This window comes from Etheostoma spectabile, unplaced genomic scaffold, assembly GCF_008692095.1.
Source record: "Etheostoma spectabile isolate EspeVRDwgs_2016 unplaced genomic scaffold, UIUC_Espe_1.0 scaffold00018611, whole genome shotgun sequence".
NCBI lineage: Eukaryota > Metazoa > Chordata > Actinopteri > Perciformes > Percidae > Etheostoma > Etheostoma spectabile.
In genome coordinates, this window is record NW_022604349.1 from 424832 (window position 1) to 443331 (window position 18500).

Here is an 18500-nt window from a genome sequence, read left to right on the forward strand (position 1 = left end):
AAATATACACAAGCTTTAAATATCAACATATTATTAAAATAAAAAACGGGCGTGTACAGGGAGGGATAATAAGCTGATTCACATATGCACACTTGTAGGTAATATGTGATTTATAAACGGAATATTACATACAGATGTGCATGCGCACGGTTTTATAAATCTGATTTATTTTTGGCTTTTGGGTGTAGTACACTTTCAGCAAGGATCCCACGCTAAAAGTAGGGATTATTTACATGGAGTCTGGTGGAGATATGCTGCTCTATACACGCTAAAAGTAGTGATTATTTACATGACCTGAAGGCGGCGGCCTTCTGTCTTTTAGACTTTTAATCTGAAAAGCCCTGATTTAAGGTAAACCGGAAGTTTGGGGCTGGCGGCGGGATAGCTGTGTTTTATTTGCTGTCGAGCTTCTAGGTGAGTTTTTTCGGAGACAGAGCTGCAGGTGAACCCGCACGCGTTCAGGTAAATATCTTAATAACTGCTCTGTTACACGGCAGCCAGAGTGCGTGCGAACAATAAGCGAATAGAAGCCCGAGCGGCGCATGCGTTAACACACCGGGCTAGCTCCTTTGTTAGCTCCACAATTAGTTTCGTGGCTAACTGCTAGCCCCGCTATTAGCTTCATGGCTAACTGCTAGCTCCTCCGCTAGCTCCGCACTTACCTGTGGCTACCTGCTAGCTCCGTTGTTACCTTCGTGGCTAGCTTCTAGCTCCGCTGTTAGCCACGAAGCTAACGTCTAGCTCCGCTGTTAGCCACGAAGCTAACGTCTAGCTCCGCTGTTAGCTTCGTGGCTAACTGCTAGCGTTAAAGTCTCAGCTCTTTTCTAATGTGTGTTTTGTTGTCTGATTTAACGTTATTTTTCCGTGTTATTAGTCAGTTTGAGAGGAGTTTTATATGCTAGCAGCCTCGGGCAGAAGGTAACAGGCTAATTAGCAGTCCATTTTTCAAGAAAGAAAATCCTGAAGTAGTCAAAATTTTACAATTTGTCTAAAGAAGTTGTAATATTTCAAGAGTGCACTATGTTTATATGTGTGTATATGTTTTTGTTATGTTGTCTTGCCATTAAATTTTCATTTGGGATGAATAAAGTATCTATCTATCTATATAGTATCTATCTATCTATCTATCATGTCTATCTATTGTATCTATCCATAGTATCTATCTATATCTAAATTATCTATCTATCTATAGTATCTATCTGTCTATCTATCTATCTACAAGTACATTCAACCAATACTACGTTTCCTCCAGTCCGTTATGAATGCAGAACTCTGAGTTAGGGCTGCACGATTATGGCCAAAATGCTAATCACGATCAATTTGATCAATATTGTGATCACGATTATTATCACAATTATTTGTTGTTGTTAACCAAACAACTTTTATTGTCAAATTTATATTTTGTGTCACTATTTATAACTGCTTTCACATCCGAATCATCATAATAATGTGCTACATTCCTCTTATGTAGACATACAGCTGCAACACATGGAAAGGAAAATTATCTGAAATAATAGTCTAGGATATATAAAAAAAAAAAAAAAAAGTATCTCTGTGAAAGCTCCTTCACTTGTTTTTAAACTAACTGATTAAAAGAGCTAGGGAGGGGAGGGGGGGGGGGGGTAGACGTGCTCACATAGAGACGGCTGACTCATTATGAATGATAGGCGACTGGCGATAGCAGAGTTACCGTGGAAACACTGGTACAAATACAGGTTTGCCTCTCATGCTTAACAATAAACAGCTGTATTAATAACAATTAAAACTGTGGACAAATGTCAGAAGCGTGACACTGGCGCTGTCGCTGCTCTGTCCCTTTTGCTGGGAGCCATGGAGGCGGGGATGCACGGAGAGTAAGAGGAGAGATCCAAACACAGGCACGGCTTTATAGAAGAAACCATGTCGATATAAACAACATTGCTTCGTTTGTGGAGAGGCAGCAACCTAGAGGAAAAATATTGCTCGGGCCCTAGAGATTTGTTAGCTAACAGACACTAGCACCCTAGCACACTAGCACTGGTCACTGCTGTTCTCTGAGTGACAAAATGTTGCGTTTACTGGTAAACTGGTAAACCTTGAGACCGACTGCTATCTGTGGAGTTTTCCTCCCGTTACTCTGTCCTGTGTGACTGTCTCCATCTAGAAACTAAGCTACGCCTTGCAGGGAACAACTCTGACTGGCTCATGATCAGACAGTTGTTTACGGAGCGGTAGATGCGCTATGCAAAAAAACATGGTGCGTTCTATGAAATGACGCATTTAAAAAAATTGCTTGATCAAATTTGATCGTGGGAAGTCAAAATCGTGATCGTGATTAAAATTAGATTAATTGTGCAGCCGTACTCTGGAGTCCTATGGGTTGGTCCCCTCATCAGCCCTTGCATTTTCTCCATTCAAACAGAAGGTTTAAATCTAGTAAAACATGGTCAACTAGAATTCACTCACACCTCCCATTAGTTCTTCTAACTCTTGTATCATTATCTCTGCATGTCCCCCCCCCCCTCCCTCCTTGGGTCTACTAAAGGCACCTTCAGCAGACGGCAAGCTGGCGACCAGAGCAGGAAAGATGGGCAAGAAGGGCAAGAAGAAGGAGAAGGAGGTGGAAGAGGAAGAAGAGGAGTATGTGGTGGAGAAGGTTTTGGACCGCAGAGTGGTGAAGGGAAGAGTAGAGTTTCTGCTGAAATGGAAGGGGTTCTCAGAGTAAGTATGAGTCTATAATATTAATGCTTGGTGTTCTTGGTCCTGAGATATATAATATATTCACATATTGCAAATAAGTGTCAGCATGGTATTATGCCCTCAAAGTTGAAGGTTTGGTATTTTGACACTACGTTGCAGACCCACAACTAACCTTAACTAACCTTACAAGATGGCAATAGAAAAAAGGAATAAAAGGAATGATAATTAGAGTGAGAATGGATTGTCTGAAATCAAAGTGTGAGGAGATGTTCTTCTGTCTGCACTCACCTTTCCAGTGAGGAGAACACATGGGAGCCACAAGACAACCTGGACCTGGACCTTATCGCCGAGTACATGCAGAAACACAAGGAGACGGAGGAGAAGAAGAAGAAGGAGGGCAAGAGGAAAGGTGTCAGGGAGGAGGTGAGTGAAGGAAAGAGGGTACTCCAGACTGAAGAGTCCCAGAAATCTAATCTCAATATTAATGAATGCACACAGAGGGCTTCACAAATGTCTTTTAGGATTTATATATTATACCGTAATTCCTCAAAGAAAATAGTGATAGTGCTGCATTACCATGGTTACCATGGTTCTGCAGCAGTGGAACTTAGACACAGACATGCTGTGAACGATGCTTCTGGTTTTACTTAGCTCGCTCCACCATGGCGCCTTACTAACTCACTCACTCTGTCTGGTGATATACAAACGCAGATCAATGGACATGCATGTATTTTTTGGGGGAAGGTGTAGGAGGCCACCCTCATTTCGACCAATTATTACATCTTTGTATGCAAAACCTTCTATCCCAGCCCAGGACCATTGAACTACATCCCATAATTCCTCTGCATTACTGGGTCTGGACTCAGAAACAGCATTTATGATGTCACCCCACAAGTGTTCTCTGGGATTGAGGTCCAGGGGTTGGGCTGGCCGCTCTATAACATCAATCTGGTTCATCTGGAACCAAGACTTTGCTCCTTCCTGGTGTGTTTGGGTCCTTGTATTGTTGAAAGACCCGTTTCAAAGGCATTTCCTCTTCAGCATAAGGCAACGTGACCTCTTCAAGTATTCTGATGTATTGGAACTGATCCATGATCCCTGGTATGTGATAAACAGGCCCAACACCACAGTATGAGAAACATCCCATAACCAGCACGCTTTACTGTCTTCACAGTGGACTGGGGCTTGATTTCAGTGCAGGGGGGTCGGAGGACAAACTGTCTGCGGCTCCTAGACCCAAAAAGAACAGTTTCCCTCTCATCAGTCCCCAGAATGTTGCTCCATTTCTCCTTTGGCCAGTCAATGTGTCCTTTGGTTGTTTCCCACGTCGGTCAGGCTTTGGATGTCATTTCAAGGCATTTGAAATCATTTTGGCAGAGCAGCTTATAATCTTCTGTACTTCTTTATATGTTTCCCCTCTCATATCAACTTTTGAATCTAAGTCTTCTGTTCCTCAAAGCAATGTTGAGCAAAAAGAACATCAAAGCTCGTTTCAATTTCTCCACAACACATCTTGATGATCCCCAAGACTTTTGGGACAACATTCTGTGGACCGATGAGACAAAAGTGGAACTCTTTGGAAGGTGTGTGTCCAAGTATATCTGGCGTAGAAGGAACACTGCATTTCATAAAAAGAACATTATACCAACAGTAAAATATGGTGGTGGTAGTGTGATGGTCTTGGGCTGTTTTGCTGTTTCAAGACCTGGAAGACTTGCCGTGATAAAAGGAACTATGAATTCTGCTGTCTACCAAGAGATGCTGAAGGAGAATGTCCGACCATCTGTTCGTGTACTCAAGCTGAAACGAACTTGGGTTCTGCAGCAGGACAATGATCCTAAACACACCAGCAAGTCCACCACCGAATAGCTGAAGAAAAACAAAATGAAGACTTTGGAGTGGCCTAGCCAAAGTCCTGACCTGAATCCTATTGAGATGTTGTGGTATGACCTTAAAAAGGCTGTTCATGCTCGAAAACCTTCTAATGTAACTGAATTAGGACAATTCTGCAAAGATGAGTGGGCCAAAATTCGTCCAAGACGCTGTAAAAGCCTCATTGCACGTTATCGCAAACGCTTGGTTGCAGTTGTTGCTGCCAAGGGTGGCCCAACCAGTTATTAGGTTTAGGGGGCAATCACTTTTTCACACAGGGCCATAATGGTTTGGATTTTTTTCCACCTTTAATAATAAACACCTTCATTTACAAATTGCATTTTGTGTTTACTTGTGTTGTCCTTGACTATTGTTTAAATTGGTTTGATGTTCCGAAACACTTAAGTGTGACAAACATGCAAAGGAACAGGAAATGAGGAAGGGGGCAAACACTTTTTCACACCACTGTAGAAGTTACAATAGTGCTATCGCCCTACACAATCAGACCTGACATTTTACAAAAGTCACAATTCATTAACATTCATTAGCAAAATGGGGCAGTCTATTTATATTTTGTATAATAAAGTCATTGTGAATATATTTTTGAGGTTACCACATGTTGGATTTATTCTACAATTTCAAGAATTAAAAAATTTAGAATTAAAAAATTTATGTATTAATATTCTAATAATTGTTATCCTTTTAAACAGGCACAGAGTGATGTCAATCTTAAAAGGGCAACAGTCCTAAAGGCACTTTGCAGCTACCTTGGCGAGGATTTTGGACATCTCATTCGGGAGTACAAGGCAAGTTATTGTAAACAGATTTGTTAGTCACATGTACTGTCTTGTATTATAGATAATGTTTTAAGTATTTTGTAAATATAAAGAGTTTTTGTATTTATGTTATTAAAATCTATTACATAAATATGTTTTCTTTTTTCCCCTATTTTCTTCAAATATACAGGACATTGAAGGAGATGACATCCAGACAGACCTTCAGAAATCCACCATGGGCATATATGTCATCAACAAGGAGGGTGGAGAAATTGGACCTCATGATGACATTGGCATTTACGTTGAAGGAGTAATCATTCTAGACAACATTGGATCTGTAGCCCAAGCATGTGCAATGATGCTGGGAATCATCTATGTACTGAACATGGCTTACCCCAAAGAGCTGAAATACACCTTTGAATTTATTCAGAAAGTGCTCTTGCAGATGGATGGTGAAAGGCTTTCCCCCAAAGTCCTTGGACTAAAAATCAAAATTATTTCTGGACTGTAGGATTTTTTTCAGCCACTCTTGTGAACCCTCCCAAGCTGCATTGTTTTTTTTCTGATTTGGGAGCTGATAGAAAACATTAAGCATGATGTGAAATGAAGCCCAGAAGGTACAAAACAGGATGGAATTGTGACATTTATTTTAGTTTCATGTAGTAATGTGAGGTTACAGCCTCCTTTGTTTTCATTTGTCAGTATTTTCCACCTCAGCTAAGCTTAAAATCTATTTTGAGATATTACGGTCTTTTCTTCTATTAAGGTATTCTTTGAATCTAAGTGTTTGCAGTTTTTTTGTAACCTCAGCATCAGTTCCTCAATGTGTGATGTGTTCCATCTGTGGATGGTTCTGGTACTGTAGTATTTTTTGTTAAGTATAGTACTGGTGTATTTTGTTATTTGTGTTTCTGGAATAGAGGGAATAATATTGACCCGATGTAAATGTTGGCGGTTTATTGTAATCTCACATTGGGTCCTCAGTGTTTGCGGTCTTCTAGCTGTTGTGGTACATTTGTTGTTGTATTTCTTCTGTTATGAATGGTACATTGTTTTTTATTATAATTGTTGTTGTATATTTTGTCATAAGACAGCAATGTAAAAAATTGTTATCATTGAGTTACATTGCTGGCACTCTTGTTTGGGAGAGAAAAAAATCGAATAAAGTAAGAGTGCACAATATTTGGTTTGCTTTATTTGTCTGAATATTAATGAAAGTTAAGATACTATAATACATAAAGTAAATTGATTTAACCTAATTTTAGTATGTAGAAGTTAAACAATTTAATTGATCTGAATTCACATAATTAATTTTAGCATACTGAACCTAAAAATAATTTGTAATTTGTACTCAAAATAGTTAAGCTAAAATACACATAATTAATTAATTTAAAATGACTAAAAACAATTTAGTAAAAACAACGTACTAAATATAAATACAGTCAACTTATAAAATATATCTGGATTTAGATGAATTTATTTCGTGCAACCACTTACCATAATAAAATTGGGTAAATTCAACATAACATTTTTTTCAGTGTGGGGACAGATCAGAGGAGGAGACAGGGACAGATCTGTAGGAGAAGATGGGGACAGATCAGAGGGAGAAAACGGGGACAGATGCATGGGAGAAGACAGGGACATATCAAAGGGAGAAGACGGGGACATATCAGAGGGAGAAGACAGGGACACATCAGAGGGAAAAGACGGGGACAGATCCGTGGAAGAAGACGGGACATATCAGAGGGAGAAGACAGGGACATATCAGAGGGAGAAGATGGGGACATATCAGAGGGAAAAGACAGGGACAGATCAAAGGGAGAAGACGGGGACAGATCAAAGGGAGAAGACGGGGACTAATCACAGGGTGACAGATCAGAGGACCAACCCGATATCATGAAGACAGACACAGATCCTTTTATTCGTCCTAATTTCTTGTTGGAGAACAGAAGAACTCCGTTTTGTTTTTATTTTTCTGTTTGCGTCCGTTTTAAAACCTGAGCACCTTATTTAAGTTTTGTTGCATGAATGTTTTATTTTGAAAGAGTGTAAAACAACTTCCTAATAAAACAGGTTGAACTATCTGAGGTTTATTCATAAAGTGTGTGTGCGTATGCTTGTGTGTGTGTGTGTGTCAAAAAAAACAATGATTCAGTTTGAAATATATTTTCATCCACAAATTAATTTTAGTCTTCAAAGCCTCGTAGTAACTCATAGTATAGTACGTCAAAATATTCATAAAAAGTCACAGTATAGTATGTAGAAATATTCCTAAAAAGACATAGTATAGTATGTCAAAAAAGGTCATAAAAAGTCATAGTATAAGTATAGTATCATAGTATAATGTGTCGAAAATTCATAAAAGTCATAGTATAGTATGACAAAATATTCATAAAATGTAATAAAAAGTCAGAGTATAGTATGTAAAAAAATCATAAAAAGTCACAGTATAACATGTCAAAAATTCATAAACGTCATAGTTTAGTATGACAAAAATTCATAATATGTCATTAAAAGTCAGAGTTTACTATAACAAAAAATAATAAAAAGTCATATTAGAGTATGTCAAAATATTTATAAAAAGTCATAGTTTAGGATAGTATGTCAACAAAAACATGAAAAGTCATAGTATAATATGTCGAAATATTCCTAAAAAGTCGTAGTATAGCATGTCGTAACAAGTCCAGATTTATAGTTCTTGTTGTAAAGCAAGAATCCCGCTACCTCTCGCATGCTAAGCAAGCGCTCTACCATTTGAGCTAATTCCCCCTTTTCGAAAAGTGTCATAGTATGTTCAAAAAATTCATAAAAGTCATAGTATATTATGACAAAAATTCATTAAATGTCATTAAAAAGTCATAGTATAGTATGTCGAAAAATTCATAAAAAATCATACTATAGTATGTCGAAATATTTATAAAAAGTCATAGTATAGTATGACAAAAAAATCATGAGTCATAGTTTAGTATGTCAAAAAATTCATAAAAGTCATAGTATAATATGACAAATATTAAAAAAAAGTTATACTATAACATGTCAAAAATTCATAAAGTCATACTATAGTATGACAAAATATTCATAAAATGTCATAAAAAGTCAGAGTAGTGTCAAAAATTCATAAAAAGTCATAGTTTAGTATGACAAAAATTCATAAAATGTCATGAAAAGTCAGAGTTTAGTATAACAAAAAAATCAAAAAAAATCATAGTATAGTATGTCGAAATATTTATAAAAAGTCATGGTTTAGTATGACAAAAAAATCATGAAAGTCATGGTATAGTATCTCAAAAAAGTTATAGGATAGTATGTCAACAAACACATAAAAAGTCATAGTATAATATGTCGAAATATTCCTAAAAAGTTGTAGCGTAGTATGTCGTAACAAGTCCAGATTTATAGTTCTTGTTGTAAAGCAAGAAGAATCTAAAGTCCTCCGGAGGATGCGGGCATTGATCCCGCTACCTCTCGCATGCTAAGCAAGCGCTCTACCATTTGAGCTAATTCCCCCTTTTCAGAAGGTGTCATAGTATGTTGAAAAAATTCATAGTAGAGTATGTCAAAAATTCATAAAAAGTCATGAAAAGTCATAGTATAGTATGTCGAAAATTTCATAAAAAGTCATAGGATAGTATGTCAACAAAAACATAAAAAGTCATAGTCACTTCCTTAAAAGTATTTCAAAATATTCCTAAAAAGTCGTAGAGTAGTATGTCGTAACAAGTCCAAATTTATTGTTCTTGTTGTAAAACAAGAAGAATATAAAGTCCTCTGGAGAATGTGGGCATTGATCCCACTACCTCTCGCATGCTAAGCAAGCGCTCTACCATTTGAGCTAATTCCCCCTTTTCAGAAGGTGTCATAGTATGTTGAAAAAATTCATAAAAGTCATAGTTTAGTATGTCAAAAAATTCATAAAGGTCATAGTATATTATGACAAAAAATCTAAAAAGTCATGGTCAACATTGTGGAAAAATCTACAATATGTTCAACTTAGTCTAAATATGGAGCTCCTTCAAGTTAACATGAAGTACATGCCACCACCAACATACTGTTTTCAGTCCAACAGCCAAGAATATTTTACCCGTTAGCCTAGATCTGGAAAGTGTAGAGGTTGATTTTTTTATTTCACCAGTACTCTGGCTTAAAACCAGATTCCACCGAGACTTGAACTCGGATCGCTGGATTCAAAGTCCAGAGTGCTTACCATTACACCATGGAATCACTGTTCTGAAAGGCAATATTGGTTTGCCAGGCAGCTTCTTCCATAATATTAACACTTATGCTATTGAAGGCACACAACAATTACTGGCTAACTTAAGTCATTTAGTAAACTAAGCATTACATTTGATGTATCAGTCAGGATGGCCAAGGCGCTGTGTTCAGATTGCAGTCTCCATTGGAGGCATGGGTTCAAATCCCACTTCTGACAACTAGTGTTTTCATCTGGAACTAATGTCTGAGACATGAAATTGGTAATAAAGAACTTAGCAGTCCTTTGTATTTAAGAGGACATGAAGTTGGGAAAGAAACACAATTGCAAGTTGAGTGTTTCTTGAGCATCTTTATTGTCAACACATGTAAAGTTCCCATGTGTTTGTACACAGTAAGGCAAGGCAGCTTTATTTGTATAGCACATTTCAGCAACAGGGCAATTCAAAGTGCTTTACACAAAATCAGTTAAACAGATAAAACACAAGTACAAACAGTTAAAAATCATAAACATTAAAAATTAATAAAACACATGAATAGACAGTTAAAAACAAAATAGAAACATTAGGACACATAAAACACAAGAATAAAAGTTACAGTGCAGCATAAGAAATTTAAAGAAATGAGCAGTCATTTAAAGAAAGGCAGCATCAAAAAGAAAGGTCTTCAGCCTTGATTTAAAAGAACTGAGAGTAGCAGCGGATCTGCAGGTTTCTGGGAGTTTGTTCCAGATATGAGGAGCATAGAAACTGAAAGCTGCTTCACCCTGTTTAGTTCTGACTCTGGGGACAGAAAGTAGACCTGTCCCAGATGACCTGAGAGGTCTGGGGGGGTCATAGTGTAGTAGCAGATCAGAAATGTATTTTGGACCTAAACCGTTAAGGGATTTATAAACTAGCAAGAGTACTTTGAAATCAATTCTTTGAGACACAGGAAGCCAGTGTAAAGACTTCAGAACTGGAGTGATGTGATCCAGTCTCTTGGTCTTAGTGAGGACCCGAGCAGCAGCGTTCTGAATCAGCTGTAGCTGTCTGATTGATTTTTTAGGGAGACCTGTAAAGACCCCGTTACAGTAGTCAAGTCTACTGAAGATGAAAGCATGGACCAGTTTTTCTAAGTCCTGTTTACACATAAGTCCTTTAACCCTTGATATGTTCTTTAGGTGATAGTAGGCTGACTTTGTAATTGCCTTAATGTGGCTGTTAAAATTCAGGTCTGAGTCCATGACTACACCCAGATTTCTGGCTTTGTCTGTTGTTTTTAAAATTGTTGTTTGAAGCTGAGCGCCGACTTTTAATCGTTCCTCTTTTTTTCCAAAAACAACCACCTCAGTTTTTCCTTCATTTAATTTCAGAAAGTTCTGGCACATCCAGTTGTTAATTTGTTCGATGCACTTAGTCAGTTTTTGTATTGGACTATAGTCCCCTGGCGATAAGGTTATGTAAATTTGTGTGTCGTCCGCATAACTATGGTAACTTATTTTGTTTTTCTCCATAATCTGAGCCAGCGGAAGCATGTAGATGTTAAACAGAAGAGGCCCCAGAATGGAGCCTTGCGGAACTCCGCACGTCTTATTTGTACGCTCAGATGCATAATTACCTATAGACACAAAGTAATCCCTATTCTTTAGGTAGGATTCAAACCAGTTTAGTACTAAGCCAGAAAGGCCAACGCAGTTTTCCAATCGGTCTAGTAGTATGTCATGGTCGACCGTGTCAAATGCAGCACTGAGATCAAGTAATACTAAGATTGAAATTTTGCCATTATCTGTGTTAAGGTGGATGTCATTAAAGACTTTGACAAGAGCCGTTTCAGTGCTGTGGTGTGGTCGGAAACCCGACTGAAAGGTATCAAAACTGTTGCTTAGTGACAAGAAATGGTTGAGTTGTTGAAAGACTACTTTTTCAATGATTTTACTTAAAAACGGAAGGTTTGATATTGGCCTATAGTTGCTCATTAGTGACTTGTCTAGGTTGTTCTTTTTTAAGAGTGGCTTGATTACTGCAGTTTTCAGGGCCTGTGGAAAGATTCCTGAAAGAAGAGATGTGTTCACAATCTGTAGAAGATCAGAAGTCAAACAATTGGAAACATTTTTGAAAAGTCCCGTTGGTAGAATATCAAGGCAACAGGTCGAGGTTTTCAGATGTTGAATAATGTCCTCCAGGTTTGTATGATTGATCGTGTGAAATTCTGTCATATTGGAACTATTTTTGCTTGAACACTGTGACAACACATATCCTGAACTTGATATGGAGGCACTGACTGTTTGTCTAATCTTTTGAATTTTGTCTTTGAAGAAGGAGGCAAAGTCATTGCAGGCCTTGGTAGATAAAAGTTCAGATGCTACTGGTACTGGAGGGTTTGTTAACCTATCAACAGTAGCAAACAAAGCACGTGAATTATTATTGTTTCTAGAGATAATATCAGAGAAGAAGGACCTTCTTGCATTCCTCAGTTCCAAATTATAAATGCGAAGTCTCTCTTTATAGGTGTTATAATGGACCAGAAGATTTGTTTTTCGCCACCTTCGTTCAGCTTTCCTACACTCTCTTTTTTCTGTTCTCACCAGTAGGACATTTCTCCATGGAGATCTTTTCTTACCAGAGACAACTTTGACCTTAGTGGGAGCAATGGCATCAATAACATTTGTAATTTTACAGTTGAAATTATCTACAAGCTCAGTGACTGAGAGCCCAGAGAGGGCGGGTGTGGAGGAGAAAAGCTGAATAAATGTTTCACTGGTGTTTTCAGTGATATACCGATTTCTGATTATCTTTGTTTGGACACTTTTGGGCACAGAGATAGTGCCGTTAAAGAAAACACAGGAATGATCAGAGAGAGCAACGTCAGTCACCACAACCTTGGAAATGTTCAGACCCTTTGAGACAATCAAGTCCAGAGTGTGCCCCTTATTGTGCGTGGGCTCTGTTACATGCTGAGTCAGTCCATAGTTCTCAAAAACACAACACAGTTCTTTGGTCCCCCTGTCCTGGGGGTTGTCAACATGAATGTTAAAATCACCCGCAATGATTACACAATCAAAGTTTATACAGATTATAGACAGCAGTTCAGTGAAGTCATCAATGAAGGTTGCACAATATTTAGGTGGCCTGTAGATATTTAGAAACATCGCTTGAGGGGAAGATCTTAATTGAAGAGCAACATATTCAAAAGAAGCAAAACTTCCATAGCATATTTGCATACAGTGGAATGAGTCATTAAACAAAATGGCGACTCCACCTCCTTTCTTATTCACTCTATTCTCGCTCATAAAACTGAAATTAGGGGGAGCTGACTCGATGAGAACAGCAGCACTGTTATTATGGTCTAACCAGGTTTCAGTTAAAAACATAAAATCTAGATTGTGTTTGAGAATAAAATCATTGATTAAAAAGGATTTTCCTGCCAAAGACCTGACGTTTAGTAAGGCTAGTGTTAGTGTGTTTTCATTTTTTGGGACAGGATGTAGCTGACGAGGAGTGGATGCTAAATTTTCTAAGTTTGCAGTTAAGTGCTTATTCACCATTCTTTTCCTATTACCTATCACAACATAAATTGAGGAAGAGTTGAATCCACAGGGCCCGGGCTTGTCTTGGAAAAAGTCATGAGTGTCTCTAGGCCTGGAGCCAAGGCCCGGCACATATCAGGTCATGCTTACTGGATTTTGCACACAAGCGTCCTTATCAGTCTGAGTGGAGAGAGTTTGTTTACTTCCTGGCAGAGGAGCCCGGCGTTTTACTTTTGCCAGAGGTTGAGTGATGGGGGAAGGAAGGGGTGTATATTTGGTTCCAGCATCTACCAGGTGATTCATGCGGTCAGTGAACTCCAACATGGGGGTAGGGGAAAGAGGGGAAAGGGTGAGTGGAGACAGCGATGGCTCCTCAAAGGATTCGGGGTTGGTAAGAGGGTTAGAGGGGTGCTGGATGGGTGAAAAGAGGAGTTGAGGTTTTGTATCTGTGCTCTGTGGTGTCCCAGGGTCAAGTCTTTCCTCAGGTGGGGGCTGTGGTGGATCACTACCACACTTTGTTATGTCTTCCTCTTGTTTTGTGACCTTGGCAGAGGGAGCAGATGTGTAGCGCAGAAAGTAAAGCAGATTAGAGGTGAACAGCTTTACTCCTGGGTTGTTAAGGGAAAGTCTATCTGCTTTAAAAAGATGTCTGCGCTCCCAGAAAATGTTAAAATTGTCAATGAACTGCAGAGAATGGACGGTACATTCAGTTGAAAGCCATTTGTTTAGTGCCAACAGTCGGCTGAATCTCTCATCTCCTCTTCTGACTGACGGTATAGGGCCACTGATAAACACATCTGCGTCTAGAGAGCTGACGGTGTCCAGCAGTTCCTTAAAGTCCAGTTTCTGCAATTCAGACTGTTGCTTTACAACATCATGTGACCCTATATGCAGAATAATGTTCTTCACAGTTGGGTGTTCTGCCATGATAGCTGGGATTTTCTGGGTAAAGTCAGACACCATGTCTTTGGGAAAACAGAATATTTTGGTGTTTTTACTGTTTTTTAAATCTTTTACAGCAGAGTCACCCACCATCAGGGTTTGAGGCCCAGTTGTTAGCTTTTTACTTTTTGAATTGCTCTCAGTCCTTACCCTGCTGTGTGGTGATGAGACGCAGTCCCGGTCATCAGATGTCTGTCCAGCGTCCTGCAGCAGAGGAGCAAATCTGTTATCCAGTTGCACACCAGGTTGTTGGGGGGGCATTTTGTTGCTTATTTTCCCTTTTGCAGCTGTCCACGGCTGTCTCCTACTAGGTAGAGGGGTTGAAGAGGCGCTCTGCCCGGATGATAATGCAGGCCAGCCGGTCATATCACAAATCTCAGGGCGCTGTGCCCTGCCCGTTAGTCGTCCTCCCATTTCCCAGGAGAATGATTTACTCTTAGGCTTCGCACCACAAGAGTTCCAGGGAGGACTGCCACTTGTTGATTTGTTACCCGTTCTACAGCCCTCCTGTTTCTTTGTAGCTTTGTTGGTGCTAATTAGCCGTGTGTTAGCATGCTTTTGTCCATTGTTATGGGTCCATGGTAAGGTGGTGTCATTTCCACAAGATCCGTTAACTTCCACGTTCACTTCTAGTAGGTGAACCTTGGTTTCCAGAAGTGCAATCTTCTGAAGGAGTTTGTAGTAGTCATCCATGGAGAAAGGAGGCATCTTGCTGCTAATTAGCTTTTAGCTACAGTCACTGTAGGACATGCTTGAGCTATTGGTAGGCCACACTCACGCAGAAAAATGTTAAAATATGGCAATAGCCTACTATGTCTACAAAAAATGTATAGTCCAGTGTTTTTTAAGTGTCCAAGAGCCGCTGCCCATAGTTTCTCTCAGAGGAAAAGCAAGATTATCAGCAAAAATATGCAAGCAGAGGCAGGAGCAAGCAGCAAAGCGTCTGCACTGTAAGAAGCAGGAAGCAAATAGCACAGAGACAGCACTTTTGAAAATGACTAATGATCTCCTAATTGCATCAGACAAAGGACTTATCTCTGTACTGGTGTTATTAGATCTTAGTGCTGAAAAAACAGGATAATTCATTAGTAAAAAAATAAAAAATAAAAAATAAATAAAACACAAGTTAGCGGTGATTACATGTTTGGTTAGCTCTAAGCCACAACTTTACCTCAAGTGATAAAAACAGTTTGTCAACTATACCACCATCATTGGGCAATGCACTGTTTACTGCAAATCTTGCATTACATCTGGTCATTAAGACTGACTGTTGCATTAATTACCATGAACACAAGGAGATTGCCTTTGATTGCTTTTCTCTTTCAGAATAAGAGCTTTTGCAGTACACTTATTGGAGATGCCAGGGATTGAACCCAGGCCCTCATACATGCAAAGCATGCACACTACCACTGAGCTACATCCCCTTAATGTGTTCTGACTTTTTACTTTTTTCTGAGATCATTGAATAACAGAAGAAACCTAGGTGAAATATGTAATATTTATGTTGCATATGGTTTCAAAACATGGCGGTGATGGAGCAGATTTACAGCTATAGACTTTGCAAATCAGTGGCTCACCTTTGCCGCCATCAAAGCTGCTATTTGCTTGCAGGTAGTGTGGCCGAGTGGTCTAAGGTGCTGATTAAGGCTCCAGTCTCTCTGGAGGCGTGGGTTCAAATCCCACCACTGACTTTGGCATCTATTACATAGCTGGAAGCCAACCAAGGTGATGTCTTGCAGCTGTGTCATTTGGGCTGAACATGGTGAAGTAACTACAATCATCCATCAATCACCTTGCTGAGATTGTTCCTTGATAACCTGAGGTTCAACAATTGGTGAAACTTTCCTTTCCAGCACTTTGGAGTAGAAAATCAACAAATCATTGTGATAATTAATCGTGATCTCCATATTTATCAAAATAATCGTGATTATCACTTTGGCCATAATCATGCAGCCCAAAGAGATCTAATGTTTTATCAAACCAGGTTGGGCAAGTAACCTTTCTGCTGACTTCTTGTTAAATAAAGCAAGTAACACAACTCAAAGGAAGCTAAAGCGATGGCTGGGAATCGAACCCAGATCAACTACTTGGAAGGCAGCTATGCTCACCACTATACCACCATCGCTGTGCTATATAATGTCCACTTCAAATCTTGTAATACATCTGGGCATTGAGACTTTGAAGTGCGCTCTATCACTGAGCTACAGCCTCTGATGATTCCGAAAGTCCCTCCAGGGGGTCCTGTGTTATCACATTAACAAGAATGGGAAGTGCGTTCATAAACATTGTTGACCTTCAATAGCTCAGTTGGTAGAAGCAGTCTCTTCCAGAGTTTCCCTTCACGGATCAATCAAGTCTTTCTGATTCTGATGTAGAGATGGACAGACGACCCAAAAGCATAATACTTCTTGCAGAGACATAACAAAAAAACCAGGAAGGGCTCATTTAAAGGTTTTATTGCTTACTTAGCCATATAATTGTAACATTATTTATTAATATAACATTAAAAATAATCACATGTTAGTCATATTTTTTATATATTAATTTATTTAAAAAACTATTAAAGAAGATAAGGATAAACATGATAAAGATAGGATGGCTGAGCGTTCCAAGGCTCTGCTTTCAGGTCGCAGTCTCCACTGGGGGCTTGGATTCAATTCCCACTTCTTACATGAATTGTTTCCTTCTAGAACTTATTTCAGAGACATGGTATTGGGAAGCTTGAACTCAGCTATTCTCTACATTAAAGTGGACATTAATTTGTGCAAGATACTGAATTGAAAGTACAGCCGCACCTTTTGTGAGCATCTGCATTATCAACCCATGTAAAGTTACCATGTGTACACAGTAGACCTATCTACTGCTGTATTCATTGTTTGTGGCAAGAGCTTTAAAACCTGTTCTTGACTTTTCTTGTTCCACATCCTGTGTGAACACTTAGCTTACTAAATGACTAGAGTTAGTAATTGTTGTGTGTCTTCAATAGCATAAGTGTTAATATTATGGAAGAAGCTGCCTGGCAAACCAATGTTGCATTTCAGAACAGTGGTTCCATGGTGTAATGGTAAGCACTCTGGACTTTGAATCCAATGATCCGAGTTCAAGTCTCGGTGGAACCTGGTTTTAAGCCAGAGCACTGGTGAAATTAAAAAAATCAACCTCTACACTGTTCACATGTAGGCTAATGGGTAAAATATTCTTGGCTGTTTGACTGAAAACAGTATGTTGGTGGTGGCATGTTGAGGTGTGACCTGTACTTCACGTTAACTTAAAAGAGCTCCAAATTTAGACTTAGTTGAACATATTAAAGATATTTCCACAATGTTGACCCAAATGTCAGTCTATTTCCCATCTAGTAGGCACATGTCTGAACACAGGAGGACATTTTGGACAGACACAATGGTGGATCTCTATTTCCACCACATGATTTAGCCTGCATTGCACATTGGGGTACAGAGTCGGTGAGATGCCTTCACATCCCGCAAATCCAGTGTTGCCATTGTCAAGCACATTTCCACACTGGTGACTTTCTTCCGTGTCCCCATAAACCCATATATTTGGGCTGACAATAGACCTTCCTTTGATAACTATGACCTGGATGACTGAGAACCTACTATATCATGACATAGTTGACTTACCGTGTTATTATTTCTGTGAGATCCTACTACACGTTGGAATATTCAGTCAGGATGGCCGAGCGGTCCAAGGTGTTGCGTTCAGGTCGCAGTCTCCACCGGAGGCGTCGGTTCGATTTTGGGGATATTGTTTTTGTTTTGTTTTTTGCTGTTTGTTGTGGTGGTGTAGCTTGGGGGGGAGGGGGGGTGATAAGATAAGTCGCTTGCAAGGGTTACACAGTCATCAGCTCACATTTGCACACCGACTTTCAACAGTACATTCCTTTACTTACTTCACATACGCTCCTTTGGTTGCTTGGCCATTCTTATCAAATATGGCTGCCAGAAAGGGATGGGGACGAAGATGGTGCATCCTGTTTAATTAGTTACACAGTTAAGCAGTTACACTTATATTCCATGGTCTTCTTTTTATTTTATTGGCATGTTTATTGAGCTAAATTAGAGGCAACTAGGTTGTTTGTGGGGTTGAGGGTATTCTGGGGTTGTGTAAATAAAGTAGGGAGTACTAGATTGTAGCCGATAGATATCAGAGATCCAACCATTACCTTAATTTTTAAACTTTGTACTTTTCCCTTGCCGGGTGAGTTAGGGAAACTGTTACAGCATAGCGGAGTATTCTGTCCACCTCCACACGGGTAGTCTTCTCTTCAAGCAGACTTACTGCCTCCTGGTCTTGTCTTGAGCTGGTTACCGCTTTCTCATTTTTGTATGGCAGCACATCCAGCTGCAAGAGATTCTTAACAATCTGGAAAAGCTCCATGTTGGAAGGAACAGTGGACTTGTGCTACTTTGGCTCCACTACAGTTCTGTGTCAGTCAACTGCTCCATTTCACTCACCACTGAGTCAGACTTAATGCCCCGCCCACAACAACATCTGAT

General features: G+C 39.3%; 2 non-coding genes across 2 annotated transcripts; one reads left to right on the forward strand and one right to left on the reverse strand.

Moving 5' to 3' along the window:
• Positions 1 to 9476: 9476 nt before the first annotated feature.
• Positions 9477 to 9548, reverse strand: trnaq-uug (transfer RNA glutamine (anticodon UUG)). The gene has a single exon. It is a non-coding gene; the product is annotated as a tRNA-Gln (tRNA).
• Positions 9549 to 17033: 7485 nt separating this feature from the next.
• trnaq-uug (transfer RNA glutamine (anticodon UUG)) lies at positions 17034 to 17105 on the forward strand. The gene has a single exon. It is a non-coding gene; the product is annotated as a tRNA-Gln (tRNA).
• The last annotated feature ends 1395 nt before the right edge of the window (positions 17106 to 18500 follow it).